This window comes from Ambystoma mexicanum, chromosome 1q, assembly GCF_040938575.1.
Source record: "Ambystoma mexicanum isolate Mex_15411 chromosome 1q, UKY_AmexF1_1, whole genome shotgun sequence".
NCBI lineage: Eukaryota > Metazoa > Chordata > Amphibia > Caudata > Ambystomatidae > Ambystoma > Ambystoma mexicanum.
In genome coordinates this window covers 307812263-307831210 of record NC_090922.1, presented here as the reverse complement: position 1 = coordinate 307831210, position 18948 = coordinate 307812263, and positions in this window count along the sequence as shown.

Sequence of the window (18948 nt, the reverse complement as noted above, 5' to 3'; positions counted from 1 at the left end):
GTGGTTCTACGCACGCACCCAAGGTTTGCTCCGAAATTCATCTCGAAATTCCACGTAAACCAGTCTATAGAACTGCCAACGTTCTTTCAAAATCCTTCCAACTTGAAAGAAAAAACTCTGCACACACTAGATGTGCGCAGAGCGGTCATGTTCTACATGGAAAGAACCAGACCACTGAGGAAGACTAATCAGTTCTTCGTCTCGGTGGCAGCAGGAAGAGAAGGGGATGCAGTTTCAAAGTCCACTATTTCTAGATGGATTGTTCAATGCATCACTCTCTGCTATACTCTTGCTAAGAGAGAACCGCCCTTTAAGCCAAGAGCACACTCTACTCGAGGCACGGGGCGTCCATAGCATTCATTGCAAATGTTCCCCTTGAGTCCATCTGCAAAGCGGCTACCTGGAGTTCTGTGCACACCTTTACAAAACACTACTGTCTAGATGCACACTCGAGATCTGACTCCCAGGTGGGACAGGCAGTATTAAGACATCTTTTCTCTACTGTTCCTTCTCATAACCCACCGCCAACTCCGGGTACTGCTCGCTAGTCTATGCACAGCATGTGATTCTAAGCAGATTAACAAACATCAGAAGACAATGCATTACTTACCGTAAAAGCATTTCTGATGGTTGTATCTGCTTAGATTCACATGCGCCCACCCTTCCTCCCCGCTCGGATGGAAGGAACATAGACTTCCTTTTATATCTCTCTTTTCTGTACTCACTCACGTCTAGAAGGCTCCCTCAGGGCAGAAAAATACAAACAGAGGGACCTCGACGCGTGAGGGATTGTGGGTACAACGCACGTCACTATAGGGATAGTATTTCAGACACGCCTTGTCGACGTCCCTTTTCGACTACGAAAAACAAAATGCAATACTCCGCAGTGACCACTGGATGTCGGACCTATGCACAGCATGTGAATCTAAGCAGATACAACCATCAGAAATGCTTTTACGGTAAGCAATGCATTGTCATTTCTGTTAGCACTCACCAGTAGTTTTTCTTTTTTTTACAACTCTAGCTTTTTCTGTTATGATCCCATTTTCCTCTGCCACTACATCCCATTGGGGACCGCCAGTATCTTGGAATTTCCTGCGTTATTCCTCTATTGGGACTGATACAAACATGTTACTGTATTCCACAATGCTGACCCGCAGTAACTCTGCTGTTGCAATGTTTGTTATCTTCAAAGAGACAGTTTTAAGGCACACTTTGTTTTATAATGTTGACCATTGTCTGATGAGATTATTTAACGTGGGACCTGATATGGTCACTTTGCTAAAACCCGAGCATGTTGATACAATGCACCAACAGGAACCTTTCCCAATGGCATACTGTCCTGGAGTAATACCAATTGGTTGGGCAGATGCACAGATTTGATGTGCAGAGTTCAGCACCATGAACCTTCAGCGTCCTTCTAAAAAAATGTTTATAGTGCCCATAAACTATATTTAAAAAAAAAAAAACAACCTCTTTTTACAAATTCTGGGCCGATCACTGTGATTTAAGAGGAGACTGTTCAGGGTTCTCCATCCTAATGTGCTATTTGTTTAATGCTGAAAGTTCCTGTCATTTGGTTCGGGACCCTTCTAATTCTTAAAGTGCGACCAGAAGTACTCCAGCTATTCTAAATGGGTGATTTCTAAAAGGAGCCTAAATTGATTTGTCTTGTGATAAAGACCCATGCGTACAGTAAGCACAGTTAATTAGGTAAGAGAGGACTGAAACATTGGCCAACATCACTTCGCTTGTACGTTCCATGCTTCCCCTCGAGAACCAGTTTGTACACTCTGACCATTTTGTTCAGTGCTGATCATCTTGAGGTGAAATCGGGCAGTTGGTAACAGTCTTTGAAACTATATTTTATGAGCTTATTCTGGAGTTTTCTCTTAATTACATAATTCGCCAGTAAGCAAGTGCCATGTTAAACACAAAACATTGAAGCACCTCTTCAGCATGCACTGTCAGAGACATGCATTTGGTTGTTCTCATATTTTGCATTTTAGACAAATTATCTGGTCTACAGCATGAATAGACACCCTTGTATCAATCCACTGAAGAATCTGGATTTTGTTCATGTGCAAGCAACTGATTACAAGTGACTTCAAGCTTTTGTCTTTTGTGCACTGCTTTCTTTTTCATTGATCTAATAAAAAGCAAGCATAGTCCTATTTCTAATCCAGCACTAGTGGGCTGATGGCTGCTCCCAAGCATGGTTTTCGATTTGCTGACTGCTTGCACTATGTTATGGTCTAAAATGAGATCTGTTTGAAAAATGGGAGAGAAAATCTTCAGAAATGTTCCCATCCTGGCTGCTATAAGCCAGGGTTCATCACATACCCATTGATGGGTTTGTACAACACGTAATTCTTTGACAATGCATATTTTAGTGAAGTCAGATTGACATCATCTTTCTGTTGTATGTATGGGATTCATAAAGCACAAACCTAGCCGGGAAGCAATAGAGCGTTGTGCAAAGGGGACACACATCCGGAGGGTGGAGGTGGGGGGGGGGGGTTGCAAGTAGCGTTGAGGGATAGCAGAGGAGCTGGGATGGGTTTGCAGAGGGGGTATTCTCTAGAGGGGCAGAAATGTGGAGTGTGACAATAAGCAATTGGTGAGATGTTCTTTGAAGAGCAGGGTCTTCAGGTCCTTTCTGAAATGTACAGTGGAGGGGCCAGTCTTATCTGCGTTGGTAACTTGTTTCAGAGACAGGTTGCATAGCAGGAAAAGGCCATTTCCTTCTTTGTAGCAGTTTTTTGTTTTACCCTGGCGATGTTTCTTCTGTTGGTGTGCTAGTCTCTTGAGATGAGTTTCTAGGCCGAATAGAGTGGCATTTTGGTTGTGACTGCCTTGTAGGTGATGCAGGCAGCCTTGAACATGGTGCATGCTTGGAGGGGTTGCCAGTGCAGCTCTGACAAGATCCCACGGACACTGTATGGATCAGGTAAATGCTTTATTTGCTGGACCCCACAAGAGCAGGCTCCTTCCTTCAGCCATAAAAGCTCAACCACCACTGTGGAATGTTGATTGCTGAACCAGCCTCAACACTCTACAGTGCACGAGCACATTACAACATATCCTCTTCCCTTACATAACAAATTAGCATCCTATACAAAAACAATTATTTGGAAAAATATGAACTTTGTTAGTAAAACAGATCATAACGTATCCTTGGAAAACAAACAAAAAAAAAATATGTTTGTAACACATTACAATTCATGACAAGCTTGCCCACACAGGTGCGCAGCACCAAAGCCAAAGAAATGTTATAGCAAGTATAATTTTTAACACACATAGTCCTTAAACCTTATGGGAGGGCCATACCTCCTGGGCGCATGACCCCTTTCTTGTGCCACCACTGGTTGCAGCTCGGAAGCATTCCGACCATCCACATTCACATCTGCGCACGACTGGCCTGCACTGAGAGCACCTGTCGAGTCTGGAAGCGGAACAATCTCTTCCTGTTCCAAGCCACACTCTTTTGAAACCACAGGCTCATAATGCAACACTGCTTCCTGACACTCTGGATTATAGTCCATATTGGATCCACCCGCATGTTTGCATCCATCCACAACCACCCGTTTCTTACTCCAAACGGAGCCATCCTCCAACCTTAAATGACCTTTCCCCACCTTAACCACTCTCCTTGAGGGCAAAAACGCGCTGTATCCTTTATGAACAAACCTTGGGTTTTTTATGTATACCTGATCCCCAGGTTTGACACCCAATTCTTTCCTAAACTTTTGTGATGCTACCATAGCCTTCTGGCGTGCTGAAATACTATGATGAATAGCCTGTAAATCCATGTCGCACGGCCCACCACCACCCATAGCCAAAGTCCTTAACATTGTACCTGCCTTCCTGCCCCTCATGAGCTCAAACGGAGATCTGCCCGTAGCCACAGCAGGGGTTCTGCGATATGCAGCTAGGTATTGCGTCACCACTTCCTGCCAATCTAAACCATTGGCTAGAGCCAACTGTATAGCTGACTTAATGGTACCATTAGCCCTCTCAACTAATCCATTGGCAGAGGGATTATACAACGCAGTCCTATAATGGGAAATAGCATGTTTTTTCAAGAATTCTGTCATGGCATAAGCCGTGAACTGCACACCATTATCCGTCACTAAGCTGGCAGGTAAACCCTCTCGATCAAATACTTTCCTCAAGAAGTCAATAACAGAATTAGTAGTGACAGTGGAACATGACGCAACTTCGATCCACCTGGATGTGTAGTCCACCAATACTAACAAAAATCTAGACTCGGGCTGCAAGCATTCAAACGGTCCCATAATATCCAAAGCCAACTTTGACCACACCTGCTCAGGAACCTCTATAGGATGCATGGGTTGGGGATGCAGCACCTTGCTCTTATCACTGCCTGCGCATGCCTGACAATCTTTGACCACCAGTTCAACATCCTTGTCCATAGACGGCCACCAATATTCCTCCCTGAGTCTCCTCTTGGTCAACGATCGACCCAAATGACCAACATGTGCCAATTCCACCACTTTACCTCTCAAACTTGCAGGGGGAATCAGCCTAGCTCTCCTAGACACGCCCCAAGGACCTTCGGCCAATTCATGAAGAACCTGGGCGTAACCTTTCCCTTCAGGCCTATGCTGAACAGCATCCCAACCTTTAACAAGACCTTCCCTAATCCATTTTAACTCTACATCAGCTTCTGACTCTACATCCCACACTGACTGCTCTACAGCAGAAGCGATAAAAGCCACTTGACATTGTTGCATGTCCTCCTCTTTCACGGACCCTGCCTGCCTATCCACCTCCACCACAGGCAAACGGGACAAACAATCCGCCACCACATTAAGTTTACCGGGAAAGTATTGCAAAGAGAAATTGTAATCCTGTAACTGCACTGACCACTTCGCAATCCTCGGGGAAACTGCCATGACACCTTTTGTAGAAAACATCTGCACTAACTGTTTATGGTCCGTCCTGACAATATACGGTATACCCCACAAAAATGTCCTGAAATGTTTTGAAGCCCATAGTACAGCTAAAGTCTCTCTCTCAATCACCGAATATCTGGTTTCTACATCCCTCAATGTCCTTGAAGCAAAAGCCACTGGCACCCATTCACCATTCACCCATTGTTCCAGTACTGCACCCAGGCCCACATCACTCGCATCCACAGTGAGGGCAGTTTTGTTTTTCGGGTCAAATGACTTCAGGGAAGGGGCCTTCTCCACCTCCTTCTTGACCAACTCAAATTCTTTCGCACACTCCTCAGACCAGGTGAACCCGACACACTTTTTCATGAGGGCTCTCATGGCCACCGTTTTTCCAGCATAATTAGGAACAAATTTCACATAATATTCCGCAAGGCCCAGAAAAGCCCTTAGCTGATCCTTATTGATAGGAGCTGGTGTATCCCTCAACACCTGTACAAGCTCCCTTTTGGGACTCACTCCTTGTGAACTCAAAGTATGCCCAAGATATGTAACTTCCTCCACACCCACCTGACACTTGGTTAACTTTACAGTTAGACCTCTGTCCCTGAAAATCTGCATGACCCTCCTCGCCCTTAAATCATGTTCCTCTCTGCTCTTGCCCCAAACCAAAATATCATCTTGAAAGTAACTGACCCCCAATACACCCCCAAACATCTGCTGCATTAACCGCTGGAACACAGCCGAAGCCAGGCCAAAAGGCATGCGACAAAACCTGAACGCCCCAAATGGAGTCACAAACGAAGTGAGGGGCCTGGACTCCTTATGCAGGTCAATTTGGTGATATGCCGTTGACAAATCAAAAGTGGAAAAATATCTGGCATCACCTAATGTTAACAACAACTCATTAATGTTCGGTAAGGGGTGCCGATCCACCCATATGCTAGAATTCAGTTCCCTAAGGTCTACGCACATTCTAATGGTCCCGTCACCCTTCTTAACTAAAACCACGGGGAACAACCACTCTGAGGACTCAATAGGTTCAATTATGCCCGCAGTCTGCAACTTATCCAATTCCACTTTCAATGCCTCTCTCGCCGCTACGGGTACTCCCCTCACTCTATGCACCTTAGGAATCGCATTCTTCTTCAGGACAATGCGATGGGTGAAACCTTTGGGCTTACCAAGGGTGTCTGAAAACACTTCAGGAAACTCACCCATGAGCACTGCAGGAGTAACCATTGCGAGCTCTTGCCCCGCCCCCTGCATCACACTGAGAACCGGCACCTCCTCACCCGGGTGATCCGTAACTGCAATGAGGCCTGCTCATCCCAACCCAAAACACTTGTGCCTTTTGAAGCTACATACAATTTACCCACAGTTTGCCTCCCGTTGAAAGAAAAGTTTGACCAATTGTATCCTAGTATATCAATAGGATTCTGCCCATATGCAGATGGATTGATATCCGGAGAAAACAGAGTAGCCACCTGTCTACCCAAAACATCTTGGTATACTTCCGGAGCCACCAGGGTATAAGGTGACCCCGAATCCACCAGCATGTCCACGGGGTGCTGATCCACCAACACTGACACCCATGGACCTTTCCGCCCACTCCCTTCCACATGCAATATGACATTTTGATTAGATGCACCTGCACATGCACCTTCCAACAACACAGTAGAATCATCTGGAGCCACACTAGCAACAGTTTGCCCCCTACACATGCGTGCAAAATGGCCCAACCGTTTGCATTTCCTGCACTCCACGTTGCCAGCAGGACATGACTTGGAACCGGCAGTATGGCTGGACCACCCACAGTTTTTGCACCCCTCCTTGCTCTTAAATCCCCTGCTCGTCTGCACTGCAGCTTTATCCCAGCCTTTCTTATTCTTTGCCACCACTGCATGCACCATGTCCTTAGACATGTCTCTTTCCATAACAATTTGCACACTCGCCTTAGAAGCCTCCAATGCTCTGGCAATCTCCAACACTTTATCAAGAGATGGGTCGCTCTCAATCCACAACCTTTCTCTTACTTTCTGATTAGATGTCTTCATCATAATCTGATCTCTTATATGTTCATCACCATTGCCAGGAAATGCACATGTAGCCATGAGTGCACGCAATGCGGTAACATAAGCATCAATGCTTTCTGTGGAACCCTGCGCCCTAGAGAAAAACTTATATCGCTCTAACACCACATTCACTCTTTTACCAAAGCGCATTTGCAACTTCCTTAAAGCAGTCTCATAAGCACTTATTACCATTTCTCCCTCACCCCCCCCCCCTTGAACCATAACATTCTCTCCAGGAAGGTGACGAAAAATCCTCAAACCCTCAGTACCAGAACCATCCACCGTTCACACGATTACCTGCCTCAGCTGATTTGTCTGCAGCGATCAGCTGACTTGTCCTCCTGCGGCGCGCAGCGCCACTGCAGCCCCTCCTCCCTGCTGAGCAGCAGGCCGTGAAGAGCTGGTCATAGTGACGCTGCAGGGGGGGGCGGGGCCGACAGACGGGTTCTCCCAAAACACTCGGCGGAGTGGTCCCTTCGTTCCGTGCAGTCACTGTCCCTCCACAGCCCCGACCGGGCTCAGAGACCTCCGCGGATGACGCTTGGAGCGCAGGCAGAACTCACCAGCAACCGCCACTGCTCTCGCCACCGCAGCCCCTCCTCCTTGCTGGGCAGCAGGCCGTGAAGAGCTGGTCGTAGTGACGCTGCAGGGGGGGTGGGCGGAACTGGTAGACGGGTTCTCCAAAACACCCGGCGGAGTGGTCCCTTAGTTCCGTGCAGTCACTGCCCCTCCACAGCCCCGACCGGGCTTGGAGACCTCCGCGGATTTTGCTTGGAGCGTAGGCGGAATTCACCCGCAACCGCCACTGCTCTCGTAACCCGGAGCACCGGTACACCCGTGGCAGTCCGTGGCAGCCAACAGGGAAATCTCCTCTCCGACCACGATGCCCCAAGCGGGCCCCTGAGAGCCAGCAAAGATACACGGATATCCGCAGCAACAGCGTTTATGTAGCGACGCCGGAGGTGAACCAGGCTAACGCAGCCGGCAGGCGCACACGTGGGACGGGGTCCAGCAAAATCCTCTTCGCCAATGACAAGATCCCAGGGACACTGTATGGATCAGGTAAAGGCTTTATTTGCTGGACCCCACAAGAGCAGGCTCCTTCCTTCAGCCATAAAAGCTCAACCGCCACTGTGGAATGTTGATTGCTGAACCAGCCTCAACACGCCACAGTGCACGAGCACATTACAACAAGCTCCTTGAAGATGGGGGTAATGTGGTTGCGTTTGTTTTAGTCCTGTGATGGGACCTGCTGCCAGGTGCTTGTCACTGCCCATATGGGAGATTACATGGGGTTGGTCTGAAACACATTGAAGGATGAAGGTTTTGGATTTACTAAGGCGCGCATGCTGCTTTGGTGGTCTGATCGATGTGGGATTTGAATGGGCGCTCTCAGCCAGTAGTAAATCGGAGAGATTTTACCTTGTATGATAGCTGCGGTGTGAATCCTTTGAGCTCCATGTCAGTCAGCCAATTCTGGACCTGTGCATGCTTGGTGTGGTTTTCAAGGATAATTAATTTGGTCTTTGTAGGGTTGATCTTCGGGTAGGTGCTTGACATTAAGGCTTGGATGAGGGGCAGTAAGTGTTTGAGTCAAAGGATGTTGTTGGTGCATTTGATCTTTAGGTTAAGCGTTGTGTCATCTGTGTATTGGTGTCCCTTGATGCCTGTGCTAGTGAGGTGTTCCCCCAGAGGTTCTTTGTAGAGGCTGAAGATGAAAGGGGGCATGATGGAGACTTGTTGAACTCCACAGTTTACTGGGAGGCGCTGGGGCCCATTGGAGCCCAGCTGGAGGAGGTATGTCCCCTATGTTTACTTTAGAAGCCAAGAAGTCGGTCTTGTCTCAACCATAGCGAAATGCTTGATGAGCCGTGCCACAGCCTTGAGCCATCAAAAATGGACCCAATGATTCAAATATATTTAAGCACTGGCAATAGCAGTTGAGAATTTGCTTATTACACAACTGAATTGGAATGTGTTAAATTATTTTGCAATGTTTGGTGCACATACAGTCCCAATCTGGGACCACCCCATTTATGGTCTGCCTGCTTTTCAGACACTCAACAGGGAAGTGTCTAAAAGTAGTTTATCTTCTCTAAGGAAAGTCCTAGGTGCCCATTGTAATCCCATTTGGCTGTGCCAAGAGTTCTTGCTGGGTAGCAGGTCTGCTCTTTTTATCTTTTCCTGAAAGATAATATAGTGTATCTGAAAAGTACCCAGTTTGTTTAAAGCTGTCTTGTCCCTGAACACATGACTATGTCCTCAGTCTGAGCTCTGAAAACGTTCCTTTTTTGGGGTCACCATTGCTTATCAAAGTGCCTGCTAAAGTTAAAAGGTGTCAGTTTCAACAGGTAAGACTGGTATGTCTGTGACTGTGATGATTTATAGTTGCTGTCGAGGTTTGGGATGTACGTTTTGGATAATTTTACACATGCACATTTAAACGTTTGTAAGCATTAGAAAGTTGACAAAATATGTCCCCTATGTTTACATAGTCTGCATGTGATATGATATGGCATTTGTAATGCACCTATACACAAGTGTTTCAAGGCGCGAGTGGTTTCTACATACACATGTGGTTTCTTTTAAAATAACTAGCCACAAAGTCTTAAAGTGTACTGAAGGTTGGCCACAACAGCTAGGATCGCAGATGAGCACATTAATAGTTATTCAGCTGATTAGTGCGAAAGTCGCCCTGTATTACAGAACAATCTGTGTACAAAACAAATACTGTTAACTTAATGTTTAATCTTTTACTGTTTTACTTACCCAGTATAGGGCTTTTTAGCAAGTCCAAGACAGAAGATGACACAGACCTGAAACATGCCACTGGGAGGAGCGAATGTGTGATGGATAGTCTGTTCCATTGTCTTTGGGGTATTTGAGGGCTATCCTCACTCCTACTCCCCCTGGATCCACTTCTCAGGTGGCCAGCAAAAGGCCATCACTTTTGGATCCCGACTCTGGGGGTGGAGAAGCGAGGGAGGATCACCTGGGTGGAGGGTCCTTCGGGATTGGGACGAGGGTACCCACAAGCAAGACATGGTAGCCCCCTTTCCCTTATGAGAACCAATCTAACCCTCCCCTGGCCTTTATGGGCTTTTGTTAATCAAGTTCCCTCATTCAGCTTACTACAGTACTGGGACGATGAGGAGGCGACTAGGAGTAGTGAGCACCAGTAAGTCATTTTGTCATTTGAGTACTGAGATGAGGAAGATGCCTGCAGAGTACTGTAAAGGTCTGGCATTTCCCAAGTTCTACTCTAATTGCAGTTAGGCAATTCCAATTGGTAACTCGCACCTGCAACCTGCCAAGTGGTTGTAGGTGTATACGAAGGGAGGAAACCAGCAACACTCAGACAACCCCCGAGTCCTGTTTGAGAGGAGGGATCCATGGTGGGTCCTGAAGGGAAGCCGGTACACAGGTAGACAATCCCAAGGAACTGTGGAGCCCAGGAGCAGGCGGGTCGTAAGAAAACCACAAGGTTTGGAGCCCCTGTGGTCGGAGATATGCAGCCAGAGCTGCAGGCAAAGAGGAAACAAAGCAGCCGCCAGCATCTGCGGAAGCGAAGCAGAGCTGCCGGCTGGACAGAAGAGCATCAGAAGTGCGAGCGGGGCTCACGGTTAATGGAAAGCCTGCGGTAGGAGCCCAGACTGAACAGCAAAACTGCCCGGAGGGAACACCAGGGACCAGTGAGTGAAGGGAGAAAGTCACTCGAACCAGGGTGCTCCTGGAAGTTGTGGGGAAGCAAGACGAATGCCGAACGAGCATACCTACATGTTATTAATGAAATTAACCAGAAGCTGTGGGTTGGGGGAAAATTAAGCGGCAAAGCAAATGATTACAAATATTGAATAGCAAACTGAATGAAACCTTAATAGGCAAATCTTTAAAAAAAAAAAAAAAAAGATTTTGTCGCATTTGTGTCCTTTGTTTGAAAGGGGTTGTTGTTCGTACCACTTTATAGACTGGGAGTTAACATCAGTTCATTGGCTTTTGCAAACCTGGGTTAAACAATATTAGTATTGGAGAAACCAAGGTCGCACATCAATTTTGGATGACCCGAGACCACCTTAGTTTTTTCTTGCAGGACCAGGAAAACAGCAACCTACATCTATGGCGAACACTGACCATTTGCCCCCCCCCCTCCCTGACATCTCACCCTTAAAGGCCAGCGGTCACCTGTCCAATCAGAAACCTAAGAATATTCTGGAAAATATCACTAGACCTTCTGGCAGAAACATCCCGCCAACTGCCAGCATGGTGCATCCTTTCCAGTCTCTAGTCTTTTTCTGGATATCTACTTCTGATCCCTGCATCATATATAATGACTTCGGGTTCCATGCTTCCTGCCAAGGCTTGTAAGCATCTCTCCCATTGTGACATCTCTGCTCTGTGAGCAGTCCATTGTTCTTATCCGACTCATCCAGTTCACTGAGTCACATTGGCTGAAAAGACCTTTGCATGTATTGCTGCTGAATAGCAGTTTTCCAGTCCTAACCCTCTGAGCATGCCCAATGTTGTATCTTGGTCTCTCGCTTTCCCCTTACCTTTGAGTCTTTGTGCCTGCTGGAATGCTTACCTTTTGGAATGTTGCAATGTTAATGCCCCTGGAGATTCTGTGCATGTCCGTTGGAGTGACTCTGGCCTAATGTGAGGGGGGTTGATGGATGTTTCTCCCATGGACTTACCTACTTGTGTGTTCCTGCTTTCCTGCTAAGCTCTTACCTGTTCATGTGATACCTGAACATAAGTAAAGGGCGTAACCCTACCTGAGGCTCCTGGCTCATCATTTCTCTGAAGACCACCTTTTAACACTGGTGACGAGGATACTCAAGAACCCATGGACCAGGCCAGAAAAGAGGAAAAGGGCTTGGCGCAGAGCAGTGGACACTATGGAACAGTACTAGGACAAAGAAAAGAGCATCTGGGGAACATCCACTGGCCCCCAAAAGTGAGCTTACCCCTGCACAGATTGAAGAAAGAGACCAAGGCAGGCCAGGGGTAGCTGGGGGCACGAGTGCAGCTGAAGGGGGAAGCTAGTGGGACCTTTTTGGCAGTTGGGCCACCCTGCAGTCTAGATACCTGTGGCAGCTGGGCATCTTATGCTTAGCCTGGGAAAGACTAAGGCAGTCCTGGTCAGAGATTACATGGTTGGCATTCAAGCGCTTGGGAGAGACGGTTTGGCGGCTTAGAAACCTAGGAGAGAAACCTTAGTTGTGTCTGGCAAGGAGCATTGTACTTGGCTCTTTGTCGGCAATCCAGGTAAAAAGGCACATATCATGTGCTTGTGAAGAAGCAAATAAAAGGTGTGTCCTGCATGAGGGAAGATTTTTAACTGATGTGTTGTGAAGTCGTTTTGTTGTGTGTCTTGTGTTGTAAATCCTGTCCGCTGGTGTAGCGAACCATGGGCCTGGGTTTGTGGCGGCCCAACTTTTATGTTTGTGTGTGTGCAAGACAGTGTCTGCTGTGGGGCTTGACCTGTCTGTTCGTTGGTGGTGCAGTGTCTGCTGTCGGTGCTCGACCTGGCCACCGGCTGTCGACGGTGTTGGACACCTGGGCACGTTGTAGAGTGGTCTATGACCCGTGCCTGTTGGTTGTCGGTGTTGTACATACAGTAGTTACTCTGAGGTTTCCCTGTTTCCCTCTGATTTGCAAGTTTGAGGGGGCAGTCCATGGTATCTTTGGTGTTTATGGGTTGCTGTTGCCCTGTTTTCTGGGTGGTGGAGGTGTTGGTGTGTTGACTATGGAGACTTTTGTTGTTGGAGAAGTGACTGTTTGCAGTGCAGTGTGTCTAATTGGTGGTGTGATGAGGAGAGGGCTTTCTGGTTGGTGTTTTGTGGTCTGGTGTGAGAGTTGGTGTTGGGGCTGGTCCCCATGTTAGTGTGTCCGGCTGCAGAGCCTGCATGCTTGGACGGAGATTGTCTTGAGATGTTGCCTGCTGTTGTCCACAGGTTCTGACGGATGCTGCTTGGTGGGAGCACTGCTCCTTGTTCCTAGGGGTGGAATGGAGTGTAAGAGTTTGGGAGCTTTTGGCTTTTTTTTTGGAGGGGATCTGAAGTGTAAGTCTTGCAATGAATTTAGGTTGCTGTTTTTGGATGGTCCCCCTGTTCTCTCTTCTGCACCCTTTTGTCCTGTGTTTTGTGAAGGAGGTGGATGTGCTGTATCTTGGTCTCCCTCGCTTTCCCCTTGTATTAATGCATGCAAGTCTGTGTGGCTGTTGGAATGCTTCTTTTTGGAATGTTCTGATGTGAATGCCCCTGGAGATTCTCTGTATGTCAGTTGGAGTGACCCTGGCCTAGAGTGAAGGTGACTAGTGGATGTTTCTCCCATGGACCTACCTACTATTGTGTTCCTACTAAGCTCTTACCTCTATGTGTGATACACGAACATATTTAAAGAGCGTAACCCTAGCTGAGGCTCCTTGCTCATCAATTCTCTGTAGATCACTGTTTAACACCCAACCCAGGAGTCTACTGTGAAACCAGTCCTAGCAAAGCAAATTGGAATATTGCGTTGAAAACCCACAAAGTCCACTAGAAGGGGAAAATAATCAAAGGACTTTGGTAACATGTAATTAGGGTGTGTGCCCTAAACTTGTTTTGTTTTTAGATTTTACATGTTTAATCACTTTTATATAAGTGGATTCGCCAAAAGATGATTTTTGCCTCTTTCCAAACCTATTCCCAGTTAATCAAATTCCTTAAAGTGTTCAAAGATTGGAGTAAAAGCATGTTGAGTTTGTAAACAATCAAAATTAAATTGTTGTCACAAAGAGTACCAGTGTATTATGTAAAGATCTCATCACAATTTCTATAAAAATCTGCTAATTTGGCATCCAAACACAATGGAAAAAAATGTAACCCGCTCCCCCCCCCCTACAGCTCCCGCCCACAACACAATCTGTCAGTTACTAATAGCAAATAATTTCCAATCTCCTGGAGAGAGACTATTTGATTCACAAAGAAGTTATCAGAATTAATTCCGATTTACTCTCATCTTGCTAGGTCAAGGTTAGAGTTCCTTCCAGTTACATCATTGTGAATCAAATAGTCTCCTCCTGGAGTAACTCCGTCCTGGTAAAATCTTTATCAATTGACCCGTTAATTTTTTCTTTATTAAATTGTACCATTTAAATCCTAAAATGCCTCACATGACTAAGTTCTATAAAAGACGTTTCATGGAAAAAGAATAGTTCCTGAATTTGTTGCAGTGTCTGACTTACTGTGTGACTCAAAAAGGCGTGGCTGACTTCAAAAGATGTGCATGTGAATTGATGATTTCTTGCCAGTTGTTTTGTGCACCGTATATTGGGGACCACATTTGAGCTGGAAAATCAAAGAATGAATGCAGTCTTTCATAAGTCTACGTAAAGGTTCCGATGGATGGACTTAATTGTAACGAAAAGGGAACTATATCCAGGTTTGCTTCCTCGTTTGGCTTCCTCTACTACATGTTTGTGACCGTTGTCTGGCAGTAGTATTAACTCAAATGTATAGCCTTGCACATGTGATTGGATTATTGCAGGGGGGGATAGCCCCAGAAGAGGCTATGTGTTTCCTAAACGGCACTAAGAAAGTCCTCTATTCATGTGATTGCTCCTTCAAAAGGACACAGTATTCCATTTCTAGTCCTAAATTTCCTTTCATTGGAGCATTATTGGTCATTATGGTGCTAGACCTATTCTTGGTCCCCTCTCTTTAAAAAGGGGGAAAATGCCAAATTACCCAAGCTAATAAAGGGCAGTCTTGCCATCTGAGAGTCCTGATGGATTTAGGATGTTCTTGTATTCACACAATTCCATTGGCTAGACTAAAAAGATCTTTTAAAAATCATACAGAGTCTAGACCTGTTGGAGCACTCTGCAGAAGGTCCACAATCATTGAGTTGGTATGTTCAATCCATTATTTACCAAACATGTTTTATTATAAAGTAAACTCCTAATCCAAGACTGTCTACTGGTGGCTCTTTGCGTGTAACCTGGCGAGACGAGAATCTCCCCCTTCAGTAGTAGTAGCTTAGTCAATGCTCATCGGGTCCTGGAAAAGACTCAATCCTTAAGTCTTCGGTTTACCCCTTGATCCTAGGGCCACATACATTTGTGTCCAACTGCTCTCCCGGGTGTTTCACGTCGGTATACAAAACTAAGAAATCACAAACAGGATTTCCCTTGCTCCCTATCCAGAGATATTTAAACTTTCCAGCTCATTTCTATGGTATGCAGTAAGTTCATCCTTCTTCTCGGACCCTTGTGAGAGGCTGGAAAGTTATTCCACTGCTAAAATTCAATACATTTTTCTACACAGTCCCACAAACATTTTCAAATACCACAAAGTAACAGACCCAATCTCAAGATTTCAAGCATCATGCAGTGTTCCTCTCAACCACAGTTCACTCCTTTTAGCACATTTCATGACACTGCTGGCATAACCGTAAGCAAGTCATGGTGGTCCTGGAGGTCCATGAATAATGCCGAAACCCCTTTTGGAAAAGTATCATCTCAAATTCGTCCCATTCAATCAAGTATTAAGACTGTCTGAAGAGAGTGAGAATCCTTACTGGCATGCTCCTACTCATCCCAGTCAAAGACAAGTGCTAAGATTGTCTGAAGAGATTGAAAATAATGCTTGTACTCATCCCAGTCAGAATCGGATATCCAGATTGTATGAGGAGAGTAAGAATCTCAAGTGGAACACTTTTACTCATCCTAGTCAAACACAAGGGCCTACAGCATATGAAGGGAGTAACAATTATAATTGGGACATGCAAACTTGTCCCAACCAAGATAAAGAAAGAGCATTGAGAAGAGGCAAAATCTTGAGTCAATATAAAAAGGAAGATAGCAATTTATATGGAAGTAGAAGAGAAGGGGTAAACCCTAACAATGTGAAAGGAAAAGAGAGGAACAAAGAAAGAAGCAGAAAACAAATAAGACACTGTTGAGATATTATCAGATCATACAGTTCATGGATTCTGCAAGAGCAGTTGCCAAAATATCTGTGGATATGCTATTGAATTGAACATGGTGGAAGATTGCCTTTCAGAAGAAGGAATGCATTCTCCAGTGCTTTAGTTAAAATAGTGGTATGGTCAATGTAGGTTAGTTTGGACAGTGGACTGAACTTGGTTTGGACTCACTGATGAGCACGTTAGTTTTGTTCTCCAGCATGGGGTCTGGCATGGATTCACATGCTCATGAATATTCCCCGTCGTCAGGCTGGGAATCCTCGGTAAAGAAAAAACCAGTATCAGTTTCGTTTCTGATCTGTCTTTCGTAGTAATAACCAATCACTGGTCTCTGCGTCATACTGACCACAGCCAATGACTGCCCTCTACCTAAGCACCGCCTCTGGCAGCCATCTTCAGATTTTTACCGCACGTTCATGTGTTGGGATCCTCGTGCTATTGCTCTCGAGCGTTAGTGCTATTTTTTCACGTTTTTTCTCAAAAACTTCGTTTTTTCGGTCAAAAGAGCCTCAAGCTCCACCGACTCTCCATCCGATCAACGGGGACCCGTGTCGGATTCGTCTGCGCCCCTCAAGGGTGAAGATTTCGTCGAGCTACGCTTTTGGAGGACTCCAGAAGTTTCTCAGGCCCGGACATGGCCCAGGAGAAGGGAAGCTCGACGCCCGGAAAGCTGTTCAGGATCTGCCCTGGATGCCAGCTGCAGAACGTCTTTGAGGACGAACACTCCTTTTGTCTCTACTGCTTACATGAGGACAAGACGCACGTGGAGAAGGACTGTGCGTTTTGCGGCAATATGTCGGAGCGGACCATGAAAGACCGCCATCAACGTCTCGCCAACTGGCTGGAAGGGAAGAGCCCGTCAGGCGAGAAGAAGAGGAAGAAATCCGAGCGGTCTTCTAAGACCTTTGAGGACGCCCCGGCGACGGGGGTCCAACACAAGGCCAAGCACCGCGAGTCCGCTGGCACCGTGAGCGCCGAACGGTCGGGCTCTACGGGCGCCAGGCAGGGCGCACCCTCCCCGGCACCTTCGGCCACGAGCCAACGCTCTGGGTCGGGTAAGAGGAAAGGCGAGCACCCGGCGAAGCTCCTGGAGAGGCCCCGGTCGAGCTCGAAGGCCCCATCGGAGGGGGAGCGAGGCAGTGTCCCCCCCCTCAAGGATAAGGCGGTGAGCGCACCTAAGGTGGTGAAGGCCTTAATCCATCCGGCCAAGCCCTCTATCGATACTGTCGCGGCGGCCCTGGCTCAGCCTGTGGAGGCTACACCAGTGGTGGCGACCTCGGGGCTCAGAGTCTCCCTGCCACCTCGGAGGGAGTCCTCTTTTGTGCCCATCGATAGGACCCCTGTGAAATCCCCGGCGGGGAAGAAAAAGGGGGGGGCAGGGCGTCGTCGTAGATTCGGCCCCAACCTCGGAGGAGGAGCTGATTGAGGTCTTAAGCCACGGCCTTGGCGTGGAAGAAGACCGGCCCGTCGGGATGGATCCCGACGCAGGTGACGACGACATCGTCGAGGGTGCCGACGGGGCCCCTGATCGCCCGTCGGATTCCCCTCTGCCAGCGCCGCAAGACAACTCGGCGGCCATTTTGTTGGCTATACAGTCCTTATGTTCCGAGATAAGGACGAGACTACCGTTGCCGACGGAGGAACCTCTCCCGTCGGGGGATCCGGGACCTTCTGGTGTTCCCCCGCCCAAGAAAAGAAGGATTCACCCTCCACCTCCTTTTCAGCCGTTGCGCCCCGTCCACCCGAGGGGATGATACGGGGACTGACACGGCAGCGACGGGTACGGACGACGAGGTATACGACGAGGATCTACCGTCGTCGCCTCCCACCAGGGCTTCTCCGCCCGACGAGATTGGATTGTTCCACTCCATGATCGCCAGGGCATCCGAGCTTTTTCAACTCTGCCCTGAGGAGAAGAAAAAGGAAGGATTCCTTTATCAACGGCGCGAGGCCAAGAGGAAGACGGTCCTCGCGGTGCCTCTACTGGACGACATTTGGGATGAGGGCCTCGCCCTCCTCAAGAACCCTTCCACGACGCCAGCTAGAAGAGACCGGTACGAGAAGAAGTACCGGGTCCCGGACGCGGCCCCCCTGTGCCTCCGGGCGCAGCCTACCCCGGACTCGGTCGTCTCCGCGGCGGCCAGGAAGAAAGCGGGGGGGGGGAGCGGCCTCCACATCGACTTCCCCACCGGACGGCGAGGGAAAGAAATTGGACGCTATGGGACGCAGGGTCATCTCGTCTGCAGCGACGATGATTAAAGCGGCCAACGCCTTGGCTATCGTGGCCCGCTACGACAGGGAGCTATGGTACAAACTGGCTCCCCTGCTGGACTTCCTACCGGACGACAAGAGGGCGGATGCCCTGGAGATCCTACAGGAAGGTGAGGTGGCGTCGGACCACGCCATCACTATTGCGACGGACATCGCCGACACTGGGTTTCGCCAGTTGGGCAACGGCGTGTGCCTTAGGCGGCGTGGATGGCTCAAGGCTACGGACTTCCGTCAAGACGTACAGACCAGAGTCCTGGACATGCCGTTCGATGGGAACAACCTGTTTGGGAAAACAGTGGACGATTCCCTTCAGGCCATTAAAGCGGACACTGAGACGGCCCGGGCCCTTGGGGTTCTGCAGCAACGGCGGACGCCCTTTTGGAGCAGCGGAGGCAAGGGCGCCTCCAAAGGTTCCGGCAGCGGTTTCTCCACCTACCGTCAAGCGGCCCGCTCGTCGTCTCAGGAGGCCTACAGAGGATGAGGCAAGTCTGTTGGACCCCGCCATCGTTGCCAAGGAGGTCAAGGCGGCAAAGCCTCGTCGAAACAGGATTGAACCGGCCGTGGGGTCGGGCCCCCACCGAAGCACCCCGGTGGGAGGCCGGCTGGCGAGCTTCGTCAGCGTGTGGGAGTCCATCTCCACCGACCGTTGGGTGCTGGACGCCTTAGCCCGGGGCCACGCGCTCGAGTTTCAAAGAAGGTGCCCGCGCGTCCCCCCC